Below are 17,944 nucleotides of genomic sequence, written 5' to 3' on the forward strand. Positions count from 1 at the left end.
AACGCTTAATAACCCTTAAAATCGCAAATTAACACATAATTTCTACTATATGACTATTATTTACAATTCTAACCACTTCAATACAATAAAATATACGAAATACTGTTGTTTGCCATGTTTCGTGCAAAAGCAAAACCAAGTTTGAGCTACTTTATGTGCTAAAAAGGCAAAAACGCTTAAAAACCCTTAAAATCGCAAATTAACACGTAATTTCTACTATATCACTATGATTTAAAATTCTAACCCCTTCAACACAATAAAATATACCAAAAAGCTTTGTTTCCCAAGTTTCGTGCAAAACAAACCAAGTCTACTTTATGCGCAAAACTGCCACTTAAAAACCCTTAAAATGGCAACTTAACATGTAATTTCTGTTATATGACTATGCTTTACAATTCTAACCACTTCAACACAATAAAATATTCCAAATAGTGTTGTTTGCCAGGTGTCGTGCAAAACAAACCAAGTTTGAGATACTTTATGCGCAAAATTGCCAAAAACACTTAAAAACCCTTAAAATCGCAACTAAACATGTAATATCTAGTATATGACTATTATTTAAATATCTAACCACCTCAACACTATAATATATAAGAAATAGTGTTGTATGTCAAGTTTCGTGCAAAACAAACAAAGTTTGAGATACTTTATGCGTTTAAAGTGGCAAAAACGCTTAATAAACCCTTAAAAATCGCAAATTAACTAGTAATTTCTAGCATATGACTATGATTTACAATTCTAACCATTTCAACACAATAAAATATACCAAATAGTGTTGTTCGCCAAGTTTCGTGCAAAACAAACCAAGTTTGAGATACTTTATGCGCAAAAGTGCAAAAAGCGCTTAAAAAACCCTTAAAATCGCAACTTAACACGTAATTTCTTGCATATGAGTATGATTTACAATTCTAACCACTTCAACACCATAATATGTACCAAATAGTGTTTGTGTGCCGTGTTTCGTGCAAAAAAAACCAAGTTTAAGCTACTTTATGCACAAAAGAGCGAAAAATGCTTAAAAACCTTTTAAAATCGCAACTTAACATGTAATTTCTTGTATATGACTATTATTTACATTTCTAACCACCTCAACACAATAATTTATACCAAATAGTGTTGTGTGTCAAGTTTCGTGCAAAAAAACAAAGTTTAAGCTGCTTTATGCGCTAAAGTGGCAAAAACGATTAAAAACCCCTTAAATTCGAAACTTAACACGTAATTTCTACTATATGACTATCATATACAATTCTAACCACTTCCACACAATAAAATATTTCAAATAGAGTTGTTTGCCGAGTTTTGTGCAAAACAAACAAAGTTTGCGTTAATTTATGCGCAAAAAGTGACAAAAAACGCTTAAAAACCCTTAAAATCGAATCTTAACAGGTAATTTCTAGCATATGACTACGATTTATAATTCTAACCACTTCAACACAATAATATATACCAAATAGTGTTGTGTGCCAAGTTTCGTGCAAAACAAACCAAGTTTAAGCTAATTTATGCGCAAAATTGCAAAAAATGTTTTAAAACCCTTAAAATCGCAACTAAACATGTAATATTTAGTATATTACTATTATTTAAAGATCTAACCACTCAACACTGTAATATATACCAAATAGTGTTGTGTGTCAAGTTTCGTGCAAAACAAACAAAGTTTAAGCTACTTTATGCGCTAAAGTGGAAAAAACGCTTAAAAACCCTTAAATTCGAACTTAACACGTAATTCTACTATATGACGATGATAAACAATTCTAACCATTTCAACACAATAAAATATTTCAACACGTAATTCTACTTTATGCGCAAAAGTGACAAATAATGCTTAAAAACTCTTAAAATCGAAACTTAACATGTAATTTCTAGCATATGACTACGATTTACAATTCTAACCACTTCAACACAATAATATATACCAAATAGTGTTGTGTGCCAAGTTTCGTGCAAAACAAACCAAGTTTAAGCTACTTTATGCGCAAAAGTGCCAAAAACGCTTAAAAACCCTTAAAATCGCAACTAAACATGTAATTTCTAGTATATGACTATTATTTAAAGATCTTACCACCTCAACACTATAATATATACGAAATAGTGATGTGTGTCAAGTTTCGTGCAAAACAAACAAAGTTTGAGCTACTTTATGCATTAAAGTGGCAAAAACGCTTAATAACCCTTAAAATCGCAAATTAACACATAATTTCTACTATATGACTATTATTTACAATTCTAACTACTTCAATACAATAAAATATACGAAATACTGTTGTTTGCCATGTTTCGTGCAAAGCAAACCAAGTTTTAGCTACTTTATGTGCTAAAGTGGCAAAAACGCTTAAAACCTTTAAAATGGCAAATTAACACGTAATTTCTACTATATGACTATGATTTAAAATTCTAACCCCTTCAACACAATAAAATATACCAAAAGTTTTGTTTGCCATGTTTCGTGCAAAAAGAACCAAGTGTACTTTATGCGCAAAAATACCACTTCAAAACCCTTAAAATCGCAACTTAACATGTAATTTCTGTTATACGACTATGATTTACAATTCTAACCACTTCAACACAATAAAATATTTTCAAATAGTGTTGTTTGCCAACTGTCGTGCAAAACAAACCAAGTTTGAGCTACTTTATGCGCAAAAGTGCCAAAAACACTTAAAAACCCTTAAAATCGCAACTAAACATGTAATATCTAGTATATGCCTATTATTTAAATATCTAACCACCTCAACACTATAATATATACGAAATAGTGTTGTGTGTCAAGTTCGTGCAAACACAAACATAGTTTGAGCTACTTTATGCATTAAAGTGGCAAAAATGCTTAATAACCCTTAAAATCGCAAATTAACACATAATTTCTACTATATGACTATTATTTACATTTTTAACCACTTCAATACAATAAAATATACGAAATACTGTTGTTTGCCATGTTTTCGTGCAAAGCAAACCAAGTTTGAGCTACTTTATGTGCTAAAGTGGCAAAAACGCTTAAAAACCTTTAAAATGGCAAATTAACAGGTAATTTCTACTATATGACTATGATTTAAAAATCTAACCCCTTCAACACAATAAAATATACCAAAAAGTTTTGTTTGCCAAGTTTCGTGCAAAACAAACCAAGTCTACTTTATGCGCAAAACTGCCACTTAAAAACCCTTAAAATCGCAAATTAACATGTAATTTCTGTTATATGACTATGATTTACAATTCTAACCACTTCAACACAATAAAATATTCCAAATAGTGTTGTTTACCAAGTGTCGTGCAAAACAAAACCAAGTTTGAGCTACTTTATGCGCAAAAGTGCCAAAAACACTTAAAAACCCTTAAAATCGCATCTAAACATGTAATATCTAGTATATGACTATTACTTAAATATCTAACCACCTCAACACTATAATATATACGAAATAGTGTTGTGTGTCAAGTTTCGTGAAAAACAAACAAAGTTTGAGATACTTATGCGTTAAAGTGGCAAAAAACGCTTAATAACCCTTAAAATCACAAATTAACACGTAATTTCTAGCATATGACTATGGTTTACAATTCTTGACTATGGTTTACAATTCTAACCACTTCAACACAATAAAATATACCAAATAGTGTTGTTTGCCAAGTTTCGTGCAAAACAAACCAAGTTTGAGCTACTTTATGCGCAAAAGTGCAAAAAAACGCTTAAAAACCCTTAAAATCACAACTTAACACGTAATTTCTTGCATATGTGTATGATTTACAATTCTAACCACTTCAACACCATAATATGTACCAAATAGTGTTGTGTGCCGTGTTTCGTGCAAAACAAATCAAGTTTAAGCTACTTTATGCATAAAAGTGCCAAAAACGCTTAAAAACCCTTAAAATCGCAACTTAACATGTAATTTCTTGTATATGACTATTATTTACAATTCTAACCACCTCAACACAATAATTTATACCAAATAGTGTTGTGTGTCAAGTTTCGTGCAAAACAAACAAAGTTTAAGCTACTTTATGCGCTAAAGTGGCAAAAACGATTAAAAAACCCTTAAATTCGAAACTTAACACGTAATTTCTACTATATGACTATCATATACAATTCTAACCACTTCAACACAATAAAATATTTGAAATAGAGTTGTTTGCCAAGTTTTGTGCAAAACAAACAAAGTTTGCGCTAATTTATGCGCAAAAGTGACAAAAAACGCTTAAAAAACCCTTAAAATCGAAACTTAACAGGTAATTTCTAGCATATGACTACGATTTATAATTCTAACCACTTCAACACAATTAAATATACCAAATAGTGTTGTTTGCCAAGTTTCGTGCAAAACAAACCATGTTTGAGCTACTTTATGCGCAAAAGTGCAAATAACGCTTAAAAACCCTTAAAATCGCAACTTAACACGTAATTTCTTGCATATGACTATGATTTACAATTCTAACAACTTCAACACAATAATATATACCAAATAGTGTTGTGTGCCAAGTTTCGTGCAAAACAAACCAAGTTTAAGCTACTTTATGCGCAATAGTGCCAAAAATGCTTAAAAACCCTTAAAATCGCAACTAAACATGTAATATCTAGTATATGACTATTATTTAAAGATCTAACAACCTCAAAACTATAATATATATGAAATAGTGTTGTATGCCAAGTTTCGTGCAAAATAAACAAAGTTTGAGCTACTTTATGCGTTAAAGTGGCAAAAACGCTTAATGACCCTTAAAATCGCAAATTAACACGTAATTTCTACTATATGACTATTATTTACAATTCTAACCACTTCAATACAATAAAATATACGAAATACTGTTGTTTGCCATGTTTCGTGCAAAGCAAAACCAAGTATGAGCTACTTTATGCGCAAAAGTGGGCTAAAACGCTTAAAAACCCTTAAAATCGCAAATTAACACGTAATTTCTACTATATGACTATGATTTACAATTCTAACCACTTATAATATATACGAAATAGTGTTGTGTGTCAAGTTTCGTGCAAAACAAACAAAGTTTTAGCTACTTTATGCGCTAAAATGGCAAAAACGCTTAATAACCCTTAAAATCACAAATTAACACGTAATTTCTACTATATGACTATTATTTACAATTCTAAACACTTCAATACAATAAAATATAAGAAATACTATTGTTTGCCAAGTTTCGCGCAAAACAAACCAAGTTTGAGCTACTTTATGCGCTAGTGTGGCAAAAACGCTTAAGAACCATTAAAATCGCAAACTTAACATGTAATTTCTAGCATATGACTATGATTTACAATTCTAAGCACTTCAACACAATAAAATATACCGAATAGTGTTGTTTGCCATGTTTCGTGCATAACAAACCAAGTTTGAGCTACTTTATACGCAAAAGTGAAAAAAAAACGCTTAAAAACCCTTAAAATCGAAACTTAACACGTAATTTCTAGCATATGACTATGATTTATAACTCTAACCACTTCAACACAATAATATATACCAAATAGTGTTGTGTGGAATGTTTCGTGCTAAACTAACCAAGTTTAAGCTACTTTATGCGCAAAAGTGCCAAAAACGCTTAAAAACCCTTAAAATCGCAACTAAACAAGTAATATCTAGTATATGGACTATTATTTAAAGATCTAACCACCTCAACACTATAATATATACAAAATAGTGTTGTGTGTCAAGTTTCGTGCAAAACAAATAAAGTTTGAGCTACTTTATGCGTTAAAGTGGCAAAAACGCTTAATAACCCATAAAATCGCAAATTAACACATAATTTCTACTATATGACTATTATTTTCAATTCTAACCACTTCAATACAATAAAATATACGAAATAGTGTTGTTTGCCAAGTTTCGTGCAAAACAAACCAAGTCTACTTTATGCGCAAAAGTGCCACTTAAAAATCTTTTAAATCGCAACTTAACACGTAATTTCTAGCATATGACTATGATTTACAATTCTAACCACTTCAACAAAATAATATATACCAAATAGTGTTGTGTGTCACGTTTCGTGCAAAACAAACCAAGTTTAAGCTACTTTATGTGCAAAAGTGCCAAAAACGCTTAAAAACCCTTAAAATCGCAACTAAACATGTAATATCTAGTATATGACTATTTTTTAAAGATCTAACCACCTCAACACTATAATATATGCAAAATAGTGTTGTGTGTCAAGTTTCGTGCAAAACAAACAAAGTTTGAGCTACTTTATGCGCTAAAATGGCAAAAACGCTTAATAACCCTTAAAATCGCAAATTAACACGTAATTTCTACTATATGACTATTATTTACAATTCTAACCACTTCAATATAATAAAATATAAGAAATACTATTGTTTGCCGAGTTTCGCGCAAAACAAACCAAGTTTGAGCGAGCTACTTTATGCGCTAATGTGGCAAAAACGCTTAAAAACCATAAAAATTGCAACTTAACATGTAATTTCTAGCATATGACTATGATTTACAATTCTAACCAGTTCAACACAATAAAATATACCAAATAGTGTTATTTGCCATGTTTCGTGCAAAACAAACCAAGTTTGAGCTACTTTATACGCAAAAGTGACAAAAACGCTTAAAAACCCTTAAAATCGAAACTTAACACGTAATTTCTAGCATATGACTATGATTTACAATTCTAACCACTTCAACACAATAATATATACCAAATAGTGTTGTGTGCAATGTTTCGTGCAAAACAAACCAAGTTTAAGCTACTTTATGCGCAAAAGTGCCAAAAACGCTTAAAAAACCCTTAAAATCGCAACTAAACAAGTAATATCTAGTATATGACTTTTATTTAAAGATCTAACCACCTCAACACTATAATATATACGAAATAGTGTTGTGTGTCAAGTTTCGTGCAAAACAAATAAAGTTTGAGCTACTTTATGCGTTAAAGTGGCAAAAACGCTTAATAAACCTTAAAATCGCAAATTAACACGTAATTTCTACTATATGACTATTATTTAGAATTCTAACCACTTCAATACAATAAAATATAAGAAATAGTGTTGTTTGGCAAGTTTCGTGCAAAACAAACCAAGTCTACTTTATGCGCAAAAGTGCCACTTAAAAACCCTTAAAATCGCAACTTAACACGTAATTTCTAGCATATGACTATGATTTATTATTCTAACCACTTAAACACAATAATATATACCCAAATAGTGTTGTTTGCCAAGCTTCGTGCAAAACAAACCCAAGTTTGAGCTACTTTATGCGCAAAAGTGCAAAAAACGCTTAAAAACCCTTAAAATCGCAACTTAACACGTAATTTCTTGCATATGACTATGATTTACAATTCTAAAAACTTCAACACCATAATATGTACCAAATAGTGTTGTGTGCCATGTTTCGTGCAAAACAAACCAAGTTTAAGCTACATTATGCGCAAAAGTGCCAAAAACGCTTAAAAACCCTTAAAATCGCAACTAAACATGTAATATCTAGTATATCACTATTATTATTTAAAGATCTAACCACATCAACACTATAATATATACGAAATAGTGTTGTGTGTCAAGTTTCGTGCAAAACAAACAATGTTTGAGCTACTTTATGCGCTAAAAATGGCAAAAACGCTTAATAACCCTTAAAATCGCAAATTAACACATAATTTCTACTATATGACTATTATTTACAATTCTAACCACTTCAATACAAAAAAATATAAGAAATACTATTGTTTGCCAAGTATCGCGCAAAACAAACCAAGTTTGAGCTACTTTATGCGCTAAAGTGACAAAAACGCTTAAAAACCCTAAAAATCGCAACTTAACATGTAATTTCTAGCATATGACTATGATTTACAATTCTAAGCACTTCAAACACAATAAAATATACCGAATAGTGTTGTTTGCCATGTTTCGTGCATAACAAACCAAGTTTGAGCTACTTTATACGCAAAAGTGAAAAAAAACGCTTAAAAACCCTTAAAATTGAAACTTAACACGTAATTTCTAGCATATGACTATGATTTATAACTCTAACCACTTCAACACAATAATATATACCAAATAGTGTTGTGTGGAATGTTTCGTGCTAAACTAACCAAGTTTAAGCTACTTTATGCGCAAAAGTGCCAAAAACGCTTAAAAAACCCTTAAAATCGCAACTAAACAAGTAATATCTAGTATATGACTATTATTTAAAGATCTAACCACCTCAACACTATAATATATACAAAATAGTGTTGTGTGTCAAGTTTCGTGCAAAACAAATAAAGTTTGAGCTACTTTATGCGTTAAAGTGGCAAAAACGCTTAATAACCCATAAAATCGCAAATTAACACATAATTTCTACTATATGACTATTAATTTTCAATTCTAACCACTTCAATACAATAAAATATACGAAATAGTGTTGTTTGCCAAGTTTCGTGCAAAACAAACCAAGTCTACTTTATGCGCAAAAAGTGCCACTTAAAAATCTTTAAAATCGCAACTTAACACGTAATTTCTAGCATATGACTATGATTTACAATTCTAACCACTTCAACAAAATAATATATACCAAATAGTGTTGTGTGTCACGTTTCGTGCAAAACAAACCAAGTTTAAGCTACTTTATGTGCAAAAGTGCCAAAAACGCTTAAAAACCCTTAAAATCGCAACTAAACATGTAATATCTAGTATATGACTATTTTTTAAAGATCTAACCACCTCAACACTATAATATATACGAAATAGTGTTGTATGTCAAGTTTCGTGCAAAACAAACAAAGTTTGAGCTACTTTATGCGCTAAAATGGCAAAAACGCTTAATAACCCTTAAAATCGCAAATTAACACGTAATTTCTACTATATGACTATTATTTACAATTCTAACCACTTCAATATAATAAAATATAAGAAATACTATTGTTTGCCAAGTTTCACGCAAAACAAACCAAGTTTGAGCTACTTTATGCGCTAAAGTGGCAAAAAACGCTTAAAAACCATAAAAATTGCAACTTAACATGTAATTTGTAGCATATGACTATGATTTACAATTCTAACCACTTCAACACAATAAAATATACCAAATAGTGTTATTTGCCATGTTTCGTGCATAACAAACGAAGTTTGAGCTACTTTATACGCAAAAGTGACAAAAACGCTTAAAAATCCTTAAAATCGAAACTTAAACGTAATTTCTAGCATATGACTATGATTTACAATTCTAACCACTTCAACACAATAATATATACCAAATAGTGTTGTGTGCAATGTTTCGTGCAAAACAAACCAAGTTTAAGCTACTTTATGCGCAAAAGTGCCAAAAACGCTTAAAAAACCTTTAAAATCGCAACTAAACAAGTAATATCTAGTATATGACTTTCATTTAAAGATCTAACCACCTCAACACTATAATATATACGAAATAGTGTTGTGTTTCAAGTTTCGTGCAAAACAAACAAAGTTTACTTTATCCGTTAAAGTGGCAATAACGCTTAATAAACCTTAAAATCACAAATTAATACATAATTTCTACTATATGACTATTATATACAATTCTAACCACTTCAATACAATAAAATATACGAAATAGTGTTGTTTGCCAAGTTTCGTGCAAAACAAACGAAGTCTACTTTATGCGCAAAAGTGCCACTTAAAAACCCTTAAAATCGCAACTTAACACGTAATTTCTAGCATATGACTATGATTTACAATTTTATCCACTTCAACACAATAAAATATACCAAATAGTGTTGTTAGCCATGTTTCGTGCAAAACAACCCAAGTTTGAGCTACTTTATACGCAAAAGTTAAAAAAACGCTTATAAACCCTTAAAATCGAAACTTAACACGTAATTTCTAGCATATGACTATGATTTACAATTCTAACCACTTCAACACAATAATATATAACCAAATAGTGTTGTGTGCAATGTTTCGTGCTAAACTAACCAAGTTTAAGCTACTTTATGCCCAAAAGTGCCAAAAACGTTTAAAAAACTCTTAAAATCGCAACTAAACAAGTAATATCTAGTATATGACTATTATTTAAAGATCTAACCACCTCAACACTATAATATATACAAAATAGTGTTGTGTGTCAAGTTTCGTGCAAAACAAATAAAGTTTGAGCTACTTTATGCGTTAAAAGTGGCAAAAACGCTTAATAACCCATTAAATCGCAAATTAACACATAATTTCTACTATATGACTATTATTTTCAATTCTAACCACTTCAATACAATAAAATATACGAAATAGTGTTGTTTGCCAAGTTTCGTGCAAAACAAACCAAGTCTACTTTATGCGCAAAAGTGCCACTTAAAAATCTTTAAAATCGCAACTTAACACGTAATTTCTAGCATATGACTATGATTTACAATTCTAACCACTTCAACAAAATAATATATACTAAATAGTGTTGTGTGTCAAGTTTCGTGCAAAACAAACCAAGTTTAAGCTACTTTATGTGCAAATGTTCCAAAAACACTTAAAAACCCTTAAAATCGCAACTAAACATGTAATATCTAGTATATGACTATTTTTTAAAGATCTAACCACCTCAACACTATAATATATACGAAATAGTGTTGTGTGTCAAGTTTCGTGCAAAACAAACAAAGTTTGAGCTACTTTATGTGCTAAAATGGCAAAAACGCTTAATAACCCTTTAAATCGCAAATTAACACGTAATTTCTACTATATGACTATTATTTACAATTCATAAACACTTCAATACAATAAAATATAAGAAATACTATTGTTTGCCACGTTTCGCGCAAAACAAACCAAGTTTGAGCTACTTTATGCGCTATTGCGGCAAAAAGGCTTAAAAAACCATAAAAATCGCAACTTAACATGTAATTTCTAGCATATGACTATGATTTACAATTCTAACGACTTCAACACAATAAAATATACCGAATAGTGTTGTTTGCCATGTTTCGTGCATAACAACCAAGTTTGAGCTACTTTATACGCAAAAGTGACAAAAACGCTTAAAAAACCCTTAAAAATCGAAACTTAAACGTAATTTCTAGCATATGACTATGATTTACAATTCTAACCACTTCAACACAATAATATATACCAAATAGTGTTGTGTGCAATGTCTCGTGCAAAACAAACCAAGTTTAAGCTACTTTATGCGCAAAGGTGCCAAAAACGCTTAAAAAACCCTTAAAATCGCAACTAAACAAGTAATATCTAGTATATGACTTTTATTTAAAGATCTAACCACCTCAACACTATAATATACGAAATAGTGTTGTGTTTCAAGTTTCGTGCAAAACAAACAAAGTTTACTTTATCCGTTAAAGTGGCAAAAACGCTTAATAAACCTTAAAATCACAGATTAATACATAATTTCTACTATATGACTATTATATACAATTCTAACCACTTCAATACAATAAAATATACGAAATAGTGTTGTTTGCCAAGTTTCGTGCAAAACAAACGAAGTCTACTTTATGCGCAAACGCAACTTAAGACGTAATTTCTAGCATATGACTATGATTTACAATTCTAACCACTTCAACACAATAAAATATACCAAATAGTGTTGTTAGCCATGTTTCGTGCAAAACAACCCAAGTTTGAGCTACTTTATACGCAAAAGTTAAAAAAACGCTTATAAACCCTTAAAATCGAAACTTAACACGTAATTTCTAGCATATGACTATGATTTACAATTCTAACCACTTCAACACAATAATATATACCAAATAGTGTTGTGTGCAATGTTTCGTGCTAAACTAACCAAGTTTAAGCTACTTTATGCGCAAAAGTGCCAAAAACGCTTAAAAACCCTTAAAATCGCAACTAAACAAGTAATATCTAGTATATGACTATTATTTAAAGATCTAACCACCTCAACACTATAATATATACAAAATAGTGTTGTGTGTCAAGTTTCGTGCAAAACAAATAAAGTTTGAGCTACTTTATGCGTTAAAGTGGCAAAAACGCTTAATAACCCATTAAATCGCAAATTAACACATAATTTCTACTATATGACTATTATTTTCAATTCTAAACACTTCAATACAATAAAATATACGAAATAGTGTTGTTTGCCAAGTTTCGTGCAAAACAAACCAAGTCTACTTTATGCGCAAAAGTGCCACTTAAAAATCTTTAAATCGCAACTTAACACGTAATTTCTAGCATATGACTATGATTTACAATTCTAACCACTTCAATAAAATAATATATACTAAATAGTGTTGTGTGTCAAGTTTCGTGCAAAACAAACCAAGTTTAAGCTACTTTATGTGCAAATGTTCCAAAAACACTTAAAAACCCTTAAAATCGCAACTAAACATGTAATATCTAGTATATGACTATTTTTTAAAGATCTAACCACCTCAACACTATAATATATACGAAATAGTGTTGTGTGTCATGTTTCGTGCAAAACAAACAAAGTTTGAGCTACTTTATGTGCTAAAATGGCAAAAACGCTTAATAACCCTTAAAATCGCAAATTAACACGTAATTTCTACTATATGACTATTATTTACAATTCTTAACACTTCAATACAATAAAATATAAGAAATACTACTATTGTTTGCCACGTTTCGCGCAAAACAAACCAAGTTTGAGCTACTTTATGCGCTATTGCGGCAAAAAGGCTTAAAAACCATAAAAATCGCAACTTAACATGTAATTTCTAGCATATGACTATGATTTACAATTCTAACGACTTCAACACAATAAAATATACCGAATAGTGTTGTTTGCCATGTTTCGTGCATAACAAACCAAGTTTGAGCTACTTTATACGCAAAAGTGACAAAAACGCTTAAAAACCCTTAAAATCGAAACTTAAACGTAATTTCTAGCATATGACTATGATTTACAATTTTAACCACTTCAACACAATAATATATACCAAATAGTGTTGTGTGCAATGTCTCGTGCAAAACAAACCAAGTTTAAGCTACTTTATGCGCAAAGGTGCCAAAAACGCTTAAAAACCCTTAAAATCGCAACTAAACAAGTAATATCTAGTATATGACTTTTATTTAAAGATCTAACCACCTCAACACTATAATATATACGAAATAGTGTTGTGTTTCAAGTTTCGTGCAAAACAAACAAAGTTTACTTTATCCGTTAAAGTGGAAAAAACGCTTAATAAACCTTAAAATCACAGATTAATACATAATTTCTACTATATGACTATTATATACAATTCTAACCACTTCAATACAATAAAATATACGAAATAGTGTTGTTTGCCCAGTTTCGTGCAAAACAAACGAAGTCTACTTTATGCGCAAAAGTGCCACTTAAAAACCCTTAAAATCGCAACTTAACACGTAATTTCTAGCATATGACTATGATTTACAATTCTAACCACTTCAACACAATAAAATATACCAAATAGTGTTGTTAGCCATGTTTCGTGCAAAACAACCCATGTTTGAGCTACTTTATACGCAAAAGTTAAAAAAAACGCTTATAAACCCTTAAAATCGAAACTTAACACGTAATTTCTAGCATATGACTATGATTTACAATTCTAACCACTTCAACACAATAATATATACCAACTAGTGTTGTGTGCAATGTTTCGTGCTAAACTAACCAAGTTTAAGCTACTTTATGCGCAAAAGTGCCAAAAACGCTTAAAAACCCTTTAAATCGCAACTAAACAAGTAATATCTAGTATATGACTATTATTTAAAGATCTAACCACCTCAACACTATAATATATACAAAATAGTGTTGTGTGTCAAGTTTCGTGCAAAACAAATAAAGTTTGAGCTACTTTATGCGTTAAAGTGGCAAAAACGCTTAATAACCCATTAAATCGCAAATTAACACATAATTTCTACTATATGACTATTATTTTCAATTCTAACCACTTCAATACAATAAAATATACGAAATAGTGTTGTGTTGCCAAGTTTCGTGCAAAACAAACCAAGTCTACTTTATGCGCAAAAGTGCCACTTAAAAATCTTTAAAATCGCAACTTAACACGTAATTTCTAGCATATGACTATGATTTACAATTCTAACCACTTCAACAAAATAATATATACTAAATAGTGTTGTGTGTCAAGTTTCGTGCAAAACAAACCAAGTTTAAGCTACTTTATGTGCAAATGTTCCAAAAACACTTAAAAACCCTTAAAATCGCAACTAAACATGTAATATCTAGTATATGACTATTTTTTAAAGATCTAACCACCTCAACACTATAATATATACGAAATAGTGTTGTGTGTCAAGTTTCGTGCAAAACAAACAAAGTTTGAGCTACTTTATGTGCCAAAATGGCAAAAACGCTTAATAACCCTTAAAATCGCAAATTAACACGTAATTTCTACTATATGACTATTATTTACAATTCTAAACACTTCAATACAATAAAATATAAGAAATACTATTGTTTGCCACGTTTCGCGCAAAACAAACCAAGTTTGAGCTACTTTATGCGCTATTGCGGCAAAAAGGCTTAAAAACCATAAAAATCGCAACTTAACATGTAATTTCTAGCATATGACTATGATTTACAATTCTAACGACTTCAACAAAATAAAATATACCGAATAGTGTTGTTTGCCATGTTTCGTGCATAACAAACCAACAAAAACGCTTAAAAACCCTTAAAATCGAAACTTAAACGTAATTTCTAGCATATGACTATGATTTACAATTCTAACCACTTCAACACAATAATATATACCAAATAGTGTTGTGTGCAATGTCTCGTGCAAAACAAACCAAGTTTAAGCTACTTTATGCGCAAAGGTGCCAAAAACGCTTAAAAACCCTTAAAATCGCAACTAAACAAGTAATATCTAGTATATGACTTTTATTTAAAGATCAAACCACCTCAACACTATAATATATACGAAATAGTGTTGTGTTTCAAGTTTCGTGCAAAACAAACAAAGTTTACTTTATCCGTTAAAGTGGCAAAAACGCTTAATAAACCTTAAAATCACAGATTAATACATAATTTCTACTATATGACTATTATATACAATTCTAACCACTTCAATACAATAAAATATACGAAATAGTGTTGTTTGCCAAGTTTCGTGCAAAACAAACGAAGTCTACTTTATGCGCAAAAGTGCCACTTAAAAACCCTTAAAATCGCAACTTAACACGTAATTTCTAGCATATGACTATGATTTACAATTCTAACCACTTCAACACAATAAAATATACCAAATAGTGTTGTTAGCCATGTTTCGTGCAAAACAACCCAAGTTTGAGCTACTTTATACGCAAAGTTAAAAAAAACGCTTATAAACCCTTAAAATCGAAACTTAACACGTAATTTCTAGCATATGACTATGATTTACAATTCTAACCACTTCAACACAATAATATATACCAAATAGTGTTGTGTGCAATGTTTCGTGCTAAACTAACCAAGTTTAAGCTACTTTATGCGCAAAAGTGCCAAAAACGCTTAAAAACCCTTAAAATCACAACTAAACAAGTAATATCTAGTATATGACTATTATTTAAAGATCTAACCACCTCAACACTATAATATATACAAAATAGTGTTGTGTGTCAAGTTTCGTGCAAAACAAATAAAGTTTGAGCTACTTTATGCGTTAAAGTGGCAAAAACGCTTAATAACCCATTAAATCGCAAAATAACACATAATTTCTACTATATGACTATTATTTTCAATTCTAACCACTTCAATACAATAAAATATACGAAATAGTGTTGTTTGCCAAGTTTCGTGCAAAACAAACCAAGTCTACTTTATGCGCAAAAGTGCCACTTAAAAATCTTTAAAATCGCAACTTAACACGTAATTTCTAGCATATGACTATGATTTACAATTCTAACCACTTCAACAAAATAATATATACTAAATAGTGTTGTGTGTCAAGTTTCGTGCAAAACAAACCAAGTTTAAGCTACTTTATGTGCAAATGTTCCAAAAACACTTAAAAACCCTTAAAATCGCAACTAAACATGTAATATCTAGTATATGACTATTTTTTAAAGATCTAACCACCTCAACACTATAATATATACGAAATAGTGTTGTGTGTCAAGTTTCGTGCAAAACAAACAAGTTTGAGCTACTTTATGTGCGAAAATGGCAAAAACGCTTAATAACCCTTAAAATCGCAAATTAACACGTAATTTCTACTATATGACTATTATTTACAATTCTAAACACTTCAATACAATAAAATATAAGAAATACTATTGTTTGCAAAGTTTCGCGCAAAACAAACCAAGTTTGAGCTACTTTATACGCTATTGCGGCAAAAAGGCTTAAAAACCATAAAAATCGCAACTTAACATGTAATTTCTAGCATATGACTATGATTTACAATTCTAACGACTTCAACACAATAAAATATACCGAATAGTGTTGTTTGCCATGTTTCGTGCATAACAAACCAAGTTTGAGCTACTTTATACGCAAAAGTGACAAAAACGCTTAAAAACCCTTAAAATCGAAACTTAAACGTAATTTCTAGCATATGACTATGATTTACAATTCTAACCACTTCAACACAATAATATATACCAAATAGTGTTGTGTGCAATGTCTCGTGCAAAACAAACCAAGTTTAAGCTACTTTATGCGCAAAGGTGCCAAAAACGCTTAAAAACCCTTAAAATCTTAACTAAACAAGTAATATCTAGTATATGACTTTTATTTAAAGATCTAACCACCTCAACACTATAATATATACGAAATAGTGTTGTGTTTCAAGTTTCGTGCAAAACAAACAAAGTTTACTTTATCCGTTAAAGAGGCAAAAACGCTTAATAAACCTTAAAATCACAGATTAATACATAATTTCTACTATATGACTATTATATACAATTCTAACCACTTCAATACAATAAAATATACGAAATAGTGTTGTTTGCCAAGTTTCGTGCAAAACAAACGAAGTCTACTTTATGCGCAAAAGTGCCACTTAAAAACCCTTAAAATCGCATCTTAACACGTAATTTCTAGCATATGACTATGATTTACAATTCTAACCACTTCAACACAACAAAATATACCAAATAGTGTTGTTAGCCATGTTTCGTGCAAAACAACCCAAGTTTGAGCTACTTTATACGCAAAAGTTAAAAAAACGCTTATAAACCCTTAAAATCGAAACTTAACACGTAATTTCTAGCATATGACTATGATTTACAATTCTAACCACTTCAACACAATAATATATACCAAATAGTGTTGTGTGCAATGTTTCGTGCTAAACTAACCAAGTTTAAGCTACTTTATGCGCAAAAGTGCCAAAAACGCTTAAAAAACCCTTAAAATCGCAACTAAACAAGTAATATCTAGTATATGACTATTATTTAAAGATCTAACCACCTCAACACTATAATATAAACAAAATAGTGTTGTGTGTCAAGTTTCGTGCAAAACAAATAAAGTTTGAGCTACTTTATGCGTTAAAGTGGCAAAAACGCTTAATAACCCATTAAATTGCAAATTAACACATAATTTCTACTATATGACTATTATTTTCAATTCTAACCACTTCAATACAATAAAATATACGAAATAGTGTTGTTTGCCAAGTTTCGTGCAAAACAAACCAAGTCTACTTTATGCGCAAAAGTGCCACTTAAAAATCTTTAAAATCGCAACTTAACACGTAATTTCTAGCATATGACTATGATTTACAATTCTAAACACTTCAACAAAATAATATATACTAAATAGTGTTGTGTGTCAAGTTTCGTGCAAAACAAACCAAGTTTAAGCTACTTTATGTGCAAATGTTCCAAAAACACTTAAAAACCCTTAAAAATCGCAACTAAACATGTAATATCTAGTATATGACTATTTTTTAAAGATCTAACCACCTCAACACTATAATATATACGAAATAGTGTTGTGTGTCAAGTTTCGTGCAAAACAAACAAAGTTTGAGCTACTTTATGTGCTAAAATGGCAAAAACGCTTAATAACCCTTAAAATCGCAAATTAACACGTAATTTCTACTATATGACTATTATTTACAATTCTAAACACTTCAATACAATAAAATATAA

This window comes from Amaranthus tricolor, chromosome 9 (assembly GCF_026212465.1).
Source record: "Amaranthus tricolor cultivar Red isolate AtriRed21 chromosome 9, ASM2621246v1, whole genome shotgun sequence".
In the NCBI taxonomy this organism is placed as follows: Eukaryota; Viridiplantae; Streptophyta; class Magnoliopsida; order Caryophyllales; family Amaranthaceae; genus Amaranthus; species Amaranthus tricolor.